This window comes from Chrysoperla carnea, chromosome 2 (genome assembly GCF_905475395.1).
Source record: "Chrysoperla carnea chromosome 2, inChrCarn1.1, whole genome shotgun sequence".
Taxonomy (NCBI): domain Eukaryota; kingdom Metazoa; phylum Arthropoda; class Insecta; order Neuroptera; family Chrysopidae; genus Chrysoperla; species Chrysoperla carnea.
The window spans coordinates 46210800-46222849 of record NC_058338.1 but is presented as its reverse complement, the minus strand read 5'-3'; the positions used below and the strand labels follow the sequence as shown (position 1 = coordinate 46222849).

At 29.6% G+C, this 12050-nt stretch overlaps 1 protein-coding gene across 1 annotated transcript in view; it reads left to right on the top strand.

Annotated features, from left to right (window-relative positions):
- LOC123293739 (apoptosis-stimulating of p53 protein 1-like) overlaps positions 1-12050 on the top strand; it is a 598530-nt gene that overhangs the window by 14571 nt on the left and 571909 nt on the right. The window lies entirely within an intron of this gene.

Genomic DNA, 12050 nt, shown 5'->3' with positions numbered 1-12050 from the left:
AAGAATCTGTTATAAAATCAATTAGTTTCAAGATATTGTTAATTAGCATACAAATTTAGATTCTAGCTAACACTGCAAAATTCTTAATGGTCCGTTCAAAAAAATGTTTTTGCGTGAATTTATTCATAGGCAAAAAAAAAATAAATAAATAAATAAATAAAAAACTAGGTTTCTACATCTAGTTTAAGACCCTACTAACGCTGGGGTTGCAATAGTTCGACGCTCTATACACATAAAAAATTTCTGACAACTTTTGTTTGAAAGAATCTGTTATAAAATCAATTAGTTTCAAGATATTGTTAATTAGCATATCAATGTATTTATATACTTGGCCGTTTTTTCACGATTTTCGGGAAAATGGCTGAAGATATCACAATTTTTATAACATTTTTTAAGGGAAAAAAACAATGTTCGTTTGAAACTTTTTTACTTTTTTAGGGTTGATGGTTTCCGAGATATTGGACAAAACTCGTTTTTTATGTATATATAGAGTTAATTATCGCAACCCCAGCGCTTCTGAGATTACGCGTTAGTAAAGTCTTAAATCAGACACCGAAACTTTCCTTTTTTTAATAATTTTATTTTGCCTCTGATTAAGTTCATGAAATCACTTTTTTTTAGTTATTTTTAGCGGTCTATAACAAAGGGCATGTTCAATTGAGTAAAATAATTTTAACTTTTGATTGATTTGACAAAGATTGTGTAAATAAAGTTTTAACCATAATTTTTTACAGTATCCTCATAAAATATATAATAGAAAAGTTTTTCTGACCCACGACAATTTTCACTAACCAATAACTAAACTATGGATAAAGTAAAGTATAGATATATTATATGCACGATGTATTCGAATCTATTGTATGTATGCTGTAGGTATACAATCACAAGAATAAAGTTTCCTACTATATTCGTCATCAATAAATTAAAAAGTTTTATATTTAACATTATTATTTGAAGATAACAAATAAATATCTGTGCTTTATGTTGGTACCTCTACTAAACAATGAACAATCTCATATCTGAAAACCTACTTATTCTCAGAATTGCTGAATATAATAAAAAAAATCACACAATGAGATCTTTAATTTTAGATATATCATAAATTAAATATGCAAATTTTTTTTTAGCATGAAAATGAAGAAACTCATTATGAATGAAATGTATTTGACAATTTTAATCTGTTTGAATTTAATTCATTGTTTGAGAAAAATATTCTGAAGATAATTATCTTAATCCTGCAGATTTTAAATATTCGACAGTCGTGGATTTAACGTTTTTTTAAATAATAACAAGCCATAGTGGATATGGTTTTTGTGGTCTGATCAACAGCTACTTAAAGTAGTTCAGCCGTTACGAAACTAGTCAAGTTGTCGACTAATTTATTTAGATTTCGCAGAAACATTTATCCAAAATAACAATTTTGATACGAAAAAACAATGTTGGGTAAGGCTTTCTCAAATCGTTTTGGCCTAAACTGTACGGTTTGCGGAAAAATTTTTCGAACCAAAAATGTTCCTTTTTTTAAAGTGTTCATCTATCGATTATCGGTTCGCTTAAATACATAGATTGCAATGGTGTTTTTTCAGTGTTTTATTTTATTTTAAGTTATAATGAATTTTTCCATATAATTCCAGTTTTCGGTTTTCCTGGTTCGAGTGTATTTTTTCAATTCTCTTTAATTAAGATTGTTTTATTGAGTCCCAATTATCGAGATTACTGTGTATAATAAGAGATTGATACCCGCCCGCTCTACTGGACTTATAAGTAAAAACTACCGCTTTATAGCCTCCACCCTCTCTTGAAATACACAGGTTTCAATTTTGTTAAATGTAAAATAGTCATAATTCATTGAGTATATCAGAATAGGTGGCCATGATTTGTTTGACATTTACTATTTAAAATTTTTACAGAATTTTTTAATTTATGGTTCAAAATGATGATCATAGATCTGCTCCATCTATAATCATCATTTTGAACCATAAATAAAAGATTTCTGTAAAAATTTAAAAAATTGTAAATGTTAAATTAAATTAAATTTGTTTATTTTTTTTAAAAATATGTCATTATAAATTATAGTGTTATTCTGATATATCAGCTATATTGCTGTGCAGTTTCATAAAAAACCATTCGCTTGTTTGAGCGTGAAAACGTAACAAACAAACAAACAAACCCCACAAGGATTAGCCACCCCACATGATTAACGCTTCGGGAGGTTGCTTGGCTCCTCCCCTCTGGAAGGGGCACTGCACCCGCCGTTCTTATCTATCCCATTTTTCGGTACTCATGTGACACTCTGTAAATAACCTTTAATACACGAATATATAGGAAAACGTATTATATGAAGTGATAATATAATGAACGTGGGTGATACATTTGTAATTAAACTGATAACAGACAGCGATAACTACTGTCAGAATGAACATCACGTATGAGTGTAGCTGGTAGTATAATAGTGACCCCTGGAGAGATACCTAATATTTGATAACAGTGCTTTTTTAAATGTGTAGGTATACACACACACCATATACACATTTGGAAAATACATTTTAAATATTGAATCTGCACTGAATGATTCAATTATTATATTGCTGACGCATCTCACATCATTTGTTCAGTTTCTTTAAAAATATTTCTAGGATACTGAATTTAGAAGTGAACAATTGTGAAACTGGATGTAATGAGATGTTCGTTTACAATTTTAAACCAATTTATGTTTTCCAAGGATATATTATGCTTAAAATTTTTTTAACTTTCCACTATTAGGATGTTCATGGTCAGGACAAAACATTAACACCAATTTTGAGAAGAAGAATGCGTCTGTTTGTTTTCTTGGTCCATACTTAACAAGAATAGTATCGACTTCGGTGAGGTGTCGATCGAAGCGTATTAACGGTAATATGATCCTAGAATAATTTCAAAATATTTGGTTGAGTCGTTTGGAATCGATCGAAGTTTTTTTATTTTTATAACTCTTTATAATACTGAGAAGTTAGTGGTGAAGGCCTCAAGATTTGAATCAGACCTACCCCACGGTTTGGTAATCTATTTTCGACCTCAAAATAATTGTCTGCAACGTCCCATGTATATATTTAGACAAACTTTTTATTTTATAACAATCTGTTACAACAAATATTATTCTTTAATCTTTATAATCCGAACGTATCTGCTTTTTTTAACCCCTTAACCAAAGAAAAGGGTGTTATAACTTTTACCGTTATGTTTGTCTATCTGTCTGTGTGACTATTTGTGGCATCGTAGCGCTTAAATGGATGAACCGATTTGAATTTTTTTGTTTCTTTTCAAAGGTAATTTAATGGGGAGTGATTTTAGGTATGTTTCAATTGCGAGTTTAGGGTTTCGTATCCGGAACAACTAATAAATTGGCGATCATCCTAAAAACCGGTTCAATTTGGAGAAAGCTCAATGGAAAAAGATACTTTAATGGAGAGTGTTCTAAAATACAATTTAAGTGCGAGTTTAGTGTTCCGAACCCCAAAAATTCTCGGGGATTTTTTTAAATTTGTAAATTTTACTTGTTCTGTTTATGCGCGCGATAAGATTTTTGTATGTATAGCTATATTTAATGTCAAATCAAAATGAAATTCTAATTCTAGATTAAATATTATAAGAATCTAAAAGAAACCAATCGGAACTAAAAGGGCGTAAGGGCACTTACACTCTTTTTATTCTGCTCGTTTGAGTCATCTAGACTGTATGTTATTTGTGTATAGGTAGTTGAATCATTTTGTATTGGTTCGTTTACGTAGTAGCATGAATACGCATTCGATTTTGATATTGTGTTGATTAACTAAACGTCACCAGCATTATTTACCTATTTTAAGTCATTTCACATAGATTACCTACCTATACATTTTATTAACAGTATGTAATTTTCATATACAGGTACACTTCTATTCAATGAATTAGTACCTGCCAGTACAACAGATATTTAAAATAATTATGATTAGCGAACTACTTTTGTTTTATTTTTTTTTTTCATTTTGCCTTTGGTGTTGAGGTATTTAGCTGTTTATGCTTATGGAAGCATTTCGAGACTATTCCGCGCTTCAGAGAAATTTTTTATGGCCTCCATCGTAAGCAACACATGCTTTTCTACAGGAATACATATTGAGCTCAATCATTACATTTTCTATAATGACTATTTTCTAAATCCTATATCATTTATTAAGGATCCCGTTAATTCGATCCCACCTTGAAGTGCTTTCCACTGCAGCTATTTTGTAACAAATTTGATATTATTAGCTGGGGAACGAAAATGAACGATTCTCTTCTTAAGCGAATCCTATATTTATGCCTACACGCCCTTTTTTGTTATTCTAATAATGAAGGTAATTAAGAAATAGAAAAGTGATTTTACACTTTACAAAATTAATTAATTCTAAGACCCAAACTAAATTATCAATTGATTCCGGCGTAATTAAAAAATTTCACGAAAAAAACGTCGAAACATTCCAAAATTTTCCTGAAAACAAAATATGTGTTTGATTTCGTCATACCATGTGTTACCCTGTCCGTACGTATCAAAAAGGGCGTTGTACTGTCTATTAAATGTTTAGACGATTTAAACAACTTCTTCACAGAAAAAGATGAAATTTTTGACATCTCGCATATTTTTAACAAAACATTTTAGGATGGTTCATTTATTTCTGACTTTTAGATATAAATTATGTCTTTTTCTATAGTATTCGTTATTTCGTTTCGTTACCATTATCATTGTTGTTTTTTGTTACTGTACATTATCTTTGTTAAATGATGTCCTCATGAAGACGCATGTTTTTTTCGATAATGTTGAATTCATGATTAAATGAAATCGAAAATGATAAAAGCTTTATTAAAAATATCGTTTTTGTTTGTATACAGTCAATTTTGGTATAGGTTGATGTGGTTGATAGATGAACGGCCCTGCGATGAAAAGAAATGAATTGTAAACATTATAATTTTCAATGTATAAAATCGCGTCTGGTAGGTACTATCGGGATAATCACGAAAGAGGTCAAGCATTCAATATATCAAGCAGTCGTAAGCCGGTATTATTAAGGATGCTTACTATCCTTCCATTTGTTTAACGCCTGCCAAAACACAGTTTGGGGCGGTTCTCATACTTCTAATCTAAGCTACCGGTTCTCGAATGACAAAATGCTTTTCTAAAATGCATTTAGATATAATGCAGCTCGATATTTCTTTTCGTTTTGGGTTATCGCGCAGTAGACAGATAGACAGACAGACAACTGGAAATGGACTAATTAGATGATTTTTATGAAAACCTTTACCAAAATTTTATTTGTAGCATCAATATTTTTAAGCGTTACAAACTTGGGACTAAGCTTAGTATACCTGGATATATTTCATATATACATCGTATAAAAAGTTAGATAGACGTAGGTTTATTTATTGTAGTTATTTCGCTCTCAGTTGAAATATTGTGGAATACAAATGCAAAATTTTAAGGGATTGTTATTAAAATTACTGTAAAGATTACTATCTCATTTTAAATACTGTTTCATTTTCTATGTCAGTCAGTGTTAATTTTTTGTTGCATCAAAATTTATATTCGTTTATAAAAGGATGGTCGTAAATCAATTATTTACTACATATTTATAAAACCTATACGTTTTATGCATTATATCAGGGACCATTTTTGTCATCCATACTTATCAGGGATTTTATATAGAATTATAATATACACTCATAAATATGATTTATGGTAGGTACTCCAAAATAAATAGAAATTATTGATAAATTGTTCAGTTAAAAGACCTTTTACACAGATGGATTCATACGTCACATACGTGTATTATATTGTCATAATCGAAATTTAAGGATTATTTCATTTAAAACAAAAAAATACTCATACATTACATCTACGTTAATCGCATTTAATAAATAGGCCTGAACTGGTATGAATCTCAAAAGTAACACAATAAATGATTTTGATAGAAAACAAAAGTCTTTAAAAATAATCTCGAAAAGGTGGCAATGACTTACAATCAATCTAACTTTTACAGCCACAGATTCACCAACACACTAGCATAATAATATCCCTAAAAGCCTTTATAACAAATCACTTAATCACTTTTACCTATTTTTATTTAAAAATTTTCTACAAGTATTATTTTGGTAAGAAACTAGATGCGACTCCGTAAACTTCGTTTCACCTACAATATATTTATTTGATTATAACTTTTGATCAGCGATTATTATCAATCTTAATTAACACCTCCTGCAGCCGTAATTATTTATTAATAGCAAATTCAAGTTTCCTTAGCCCTACTAATTTAGTGTCATTATTATTATTTTTCATGATTGTTGTTCGCTAATACTAGCCCTTGAAAAAATGTGGAATGATGGTACATTTGTGGAATTTATAGAATATTCGTTAAATTTGATTAAAGATTTGAAAAATATAACCCAAAATTAGTGGGGTTACATGTTTTGTTGTTTGAGGCTACAAAAAAATTGAATAAAATTTGCGTGTGATAGAGCAAAATCAAATTTTTTGGATTTTGATGACGTCAGAGAGTATAAAAAATCAATTTTTTGATATTTTAGCCAAATTTTATCCAATTTGAATGCTTTTTTTTTGAAACCTACTAATTAAGGGGTATATTTTTCATTTTTCATGTTAGTTATTCGCTAATATTAGCCATTGAACAAAATGTGGAACCCCTGATAGTATATTTATACCCAAAAAATTGTTATGCAGGACACTGAGCGCAAGAACATATAGAACAAAATAACAATCATGACAGTACTTAATTTAACCAGTAAGTTTCTTGGGTGTATAGGCTTCCGAACTATTTTTAACTTTATTTGGGTACGCTTGAAGGACCCATTGAGATATATTTATTTAAAGGTTAAAGTATAATAAACTCTGAATCAGTTGAAATTATAATATTTCGAAACTAAATTAGAAATAAAATTGCCAATTTTGTTATCCTTGAGTTTCCTTTTGAACAAAGAAAATGTACTTCACAATGAATTAAAACACGGTATTAAAATATCAAACAAACCATTCTTATTAGAACTTACTTATCCTTTAAATAACTATAAAGATTACGAAGGTATTGATGGTATTATTGAAATATAATATTCTTGTTTATACATTTTCCCTTTTTGTGTTATCAATTTATAATAATATTATGTAACCACAATTATAATTTATACATTTTAATTAAAATAATAGTAAAGTGTCCTTATAGAAAGTACTCTACCACAATTGTACAGAATGTTTTAGATCTACGATTAGTACGATTTTGAAATAGCGTATTTATCTTTCCAAAATTTAACCTTTTTTTGTCATTTATTAATATGTTAAACATCAAATTTTTGAGCCAGAAAAGACAAAATTGAGAAAATCAACAAAGTTGACGAAACGTTGGCGAAAAAAAATGATTTTTTTTTTTTACTTTTAATCATGCATGCGATATTTATTTACATCATGGTCTCTTCGATTATAAATGATGTTTTTAATATGATGCATACAGTGTAAACTAAAGAGAATTGAAATAAATACAATCGAACCAGAACTCGAACCCGGAATTCTTGGACTCATGTCAAGCGCCCTACCAATTAGGCTATTCGAGTTCTATTTTAAAAATATTCAATGAGTTGAAAAAATTGCATTCGTGTCTAGAACTCGAATAGCCTAATTGGCAGGGCGCTTGACATGAGTCCAAAAAGTCCGGGTTCGAGTGTATTTTTTCAATTCTCTTTAATTTAGAAGATGATTCTTTCTGCAAAATTGCAAAACTATTCTCAGTCTTAAGTGCATTGCTGCATTGATACATCTGCTATAATTATTGCTAATGTTACTAATCCCTCAATACAGTACAAATTATGTAGTTATTGATATAAAGATATCCAAAAAAATTTCTTACCACGTACTTTATTAATAAAATTTCCTAATATAAAATTTTATTTTCAGTTTCGTGGTATTTATTTCAAAAACTAAAATGTTGCAGTGTTTAACGCCAGAAAATTATTTTCATTATCTGCTAAAAGATGAATTGAAAACATATTCAATTTCTTTTCCTATTCTAGGAGGTGATGGCTCTAGATGTTGGAAGTTGACTATTGAACCATTTAGATTATGCAGTAAAAGGTTTTAAGGACGGATTCTTATTTCTGTTAAAATCTCCCAATCTGTAGTAATAATAATGATGTTCAGTTATCATGTTATATGAACACATATTATTATTAATTAATTGAAAGTAATAATAAGATATCACGAAGCTGAAGCTCTTACAAGATAGAGATAACTTATTTGTTATATGTATAAATGAGATCATTATATTATTAAAGATCTAACGCAAGTAGGTATTTATATGTGAAATATAATTCCAATATGTGGTAACAAGCTGTTCATGTGAGTGCGGCCCTTATAGTTCACACATTCAACTTAATGATGACAATCATATTTTCCTAACCTCCTTAAACACTGCAATATTAATTATTGTATTCTTACTTGTATGTAAGAAAAATCTTTGAAGCTTAGACATTATATACGCGTGTTCTTTGCAAGAAGTACTGATTTCAATAATCGGCACAGAAGAAAAAATATTTTTTTAATGTTATACAAAGTCATAAAACCAATTATCGTAAATATTTCTGTAAAATATAAGTTTTACAAAATTTCTACAACTAAAAATTCAGATTTGCTACAGCTTTACTATTGGAAATCTTTATATTCCATTTTGTTATTATTCATCATAAAGCGAATAACTTTGCAAAAGAAATTGGTTCCTCATATTTAGCCCTTGCCTAAAATGGTATACTGTTTTTCAAAATTTTTGCAAAAGCAACAATAAGAGTCTAAAACAAGCCCAAGGCTTAGATCAAGGTTAGGTGTATCAAGCAAGACTAAAACTTCATGCCTGAGATCATGACCTTGGACCAAGAGTCTTGATCTTGTTCCTCACTAAAGATAGAGGCATTTCAATTTTATTAATCAAGATGGCATATTTATTTTAAAGCCTGCATATACCAAAACTTGTTATTAATTTTATGTAAAAAGCGCAGACTCTATACATTGCTTTAATTACCCAATACCAGGGAACATTGACGGAATTCTAAATTAGTATTTTAGACCGTATCTGTAACGAGAAGAAAGATTAAATGTCTGAAGTATTCACCCGGCCAGTATACCGTGGCTTAATGTCAACCTTTGAAAATTAGCTTGTTTTTAAATCAGATTCCAAGATAACGCTTTAAAACAATTTTATAAACTAGTTTGTTTATAACATGTTGACCCATTTATATTTGAAAACATAAATATAAATGAATTCGTAAACATACTATACAACTTAATTCATAAAAAATGATTCATCCTTTAATCATTAAGCTAAGTATATTCGTCTGACATTATCATATGATTGTAGAATAGGTAAATTACGTTTCATTTTCTTCACGCTGCGAAATATTGATTAAAGTTTAATCGCCACACGAGTTATATATATTGATACCAGTGTCTCTAGCACTCAAAGTTGTAAATGTTATACTTAAAATCGGACTGACTATACGACTCGAAGGAGTTATGAAAACTGAATTTCAATTATCGACCATTCTAAGCATCTCCGGAATTCGCTCTCTCCTCAACGGTATTTCACGTTCCGCTTCTTCCGACTTCAAATTCAGTTTTCTCTCGATTCTGTTAATGTTCCCTGGTATTGTGTAGTAAAGCAAGTAGGCAGTTTGCACTTTTTACATGAGATTATTGACAGGTTTTGGTGTGCATAGTTAATGATCATTGTGCCATCATGATTAATAAAATTGAAGTGTCTCTACCTTTAGCGAGGAACAAGACCAAAATCTTGGTCTGAGACATTAAGTTTTGGTCTTGCTTTATACACCTAATCTTGATCAAGGCCTTGAGTTTGTATCAGACTCTTATTTAGAAAAACTTTGAAAACAGTACATCAATTTAGCAAGGACCTAAAATATGGGGAACCAATTTATGTTGGTAAGGTAGTCGTTGTAATCATCAGCTACCGTAAATTTGAATAAAATGAAACTGTAGACTTGTTAAATATAAATAAATGGTTATAGGAAGGAAGGCATACTAAATGTAGGCCTCTTCCGAAATGATATTCGATCAGATCGTCGAATAAAGTTACGTGATCTTGGAATAATTTATTATAGTTTTTTTATTTTATTTAAAAACTAAGCTCAAGTAAAAAAATAAATATTTTGATAGAATTTTCTAAAATTCTGATCAGTTCCATACAAATTTATATTATAAAGATACAAAAAAACTAACGTGAGAAAACATTTGCAAGACTCTCGCATGACTCTTGCTAGGATGAAGCATGGTCTTGGTAATTGTATTGGTCTTAGTCTTAGTTCATGTACAGGCCAAGATAAATACTTGCCAGTGCATTACGAATTTTACACCTGTTACCAAGATGAGACAGGAAATTAAGGCACTGTCCAGTGAATCATAATATGAAAAAAGATTGACTTCCTTGAGCCAACCGTTCATCGATTACCCTTCCAATTTGCAGTTCGCTGGCGTAAATACACTCTTTCAGCTCTCAAACAGATACCAACGATTTATTATGAGTGTTGTGGCTGGAGACTCCTTTTCTAGGTTAACATGATCTAAGTGTGTCTTACCTTGGGACAACCACTATAATATTATCTAAGCTTATCTTATTTCTAATTTATTGAACAGACCTGTAAACAGATACTATTGTTATTATTATTTTGGTCAAGTATTTTCATTGTTTCTTGAATACAATACGAAATATGTTTTATATGTTACTTATTGTTGTTTGTTAGACTTCTAAGGGTAGCGTTGAATAGTTCAACAACAATTCTTCATTGTTATGTTCATAATAATAGTTAACTCTCTTCATCGCAGTCAAGAACAAAAACTTACCTTTAGTACCTGTACAATACCTACCTTGTAGAAATATAATGAAACTATCATCCTATAGTCTTCCTTTACATCATCTTTGGTACTTTTCAGCAAACAATATGCAAGAGGATTCCTTATAAATATGTTTCTTTATTAATTATTAACTCGAATGTGTAGTTCCACTTTGTATAAAATTGGTGAAATTTAATACTCAAATAAACTCATTAAGTGGAGGTTTTAAAAGCAGAGGAATTATTTTTTAATCCTGTTGGAAATTCAAGAGTATTACAGCTGGCAATTCTTTAGATATATTCCATACATCTGACAAAATAACTAACTCTTTTTTGAGCTTTAAAAATATATTGTTGTTTGCTGTTTGGCTAATGATATCATATGTTATAGGATAAACTAAGAATACTTAAACTTTGGATACGACACCGATGCTTTCCACATAAATTGCCCTCCACTTGTTAATAGTCTTCTTTTGAACATAAAAAATATATATTTGCTACAAAAAATCAAACTTATATTGAATTCTTGTGGTGTAACTTGCATTAAAGATAAACGACTCCGCACATTTAACATAGGATTTGGCTTTTGATTAAAATTACTTGAAACTTTAGGCACAGGGGAACATTGTCATTGGAATTAAAATTCAAAATGATCGGAAACTTTAAAAAAACTCTTTCCATAGCCAAATATAGCCAAATAACTAAAATTCGATTTTCGTATTCAACTTTAGGCGCTATAAGGTTTATGAATAACGTTTATAATGACAAGAATATCTCAAACCATTTATTTAATGGTCACCCTTAAAAAGGTCAATTATTAGTTGTACGTATTTTTACAGAAATTTCTACCTACCTAATTTGCTTCGAGAAATGAGATAATACAGAAGACAGAATAATATGAGCAATATTAAAAAATAATGAAAAAACTTTTTTAGTGTGTTGTAATTGCAGCTGTGAGGTCATTTGGAGGCACCTTCTAGGTTGAGTCTAAATGTACGTAATTTCTGTATATCTAGATTTAACAAATCTCCTTTAATAACAAATGATCTTTTTTCAGGTGAAAATACATATAAAAATTTGTTTGGCAACAAACTGATTCAGATAATAAATTAATGTTTCAATAAGTATAATTCCGACATTCGTTAACAGTTTTATAGAATCCC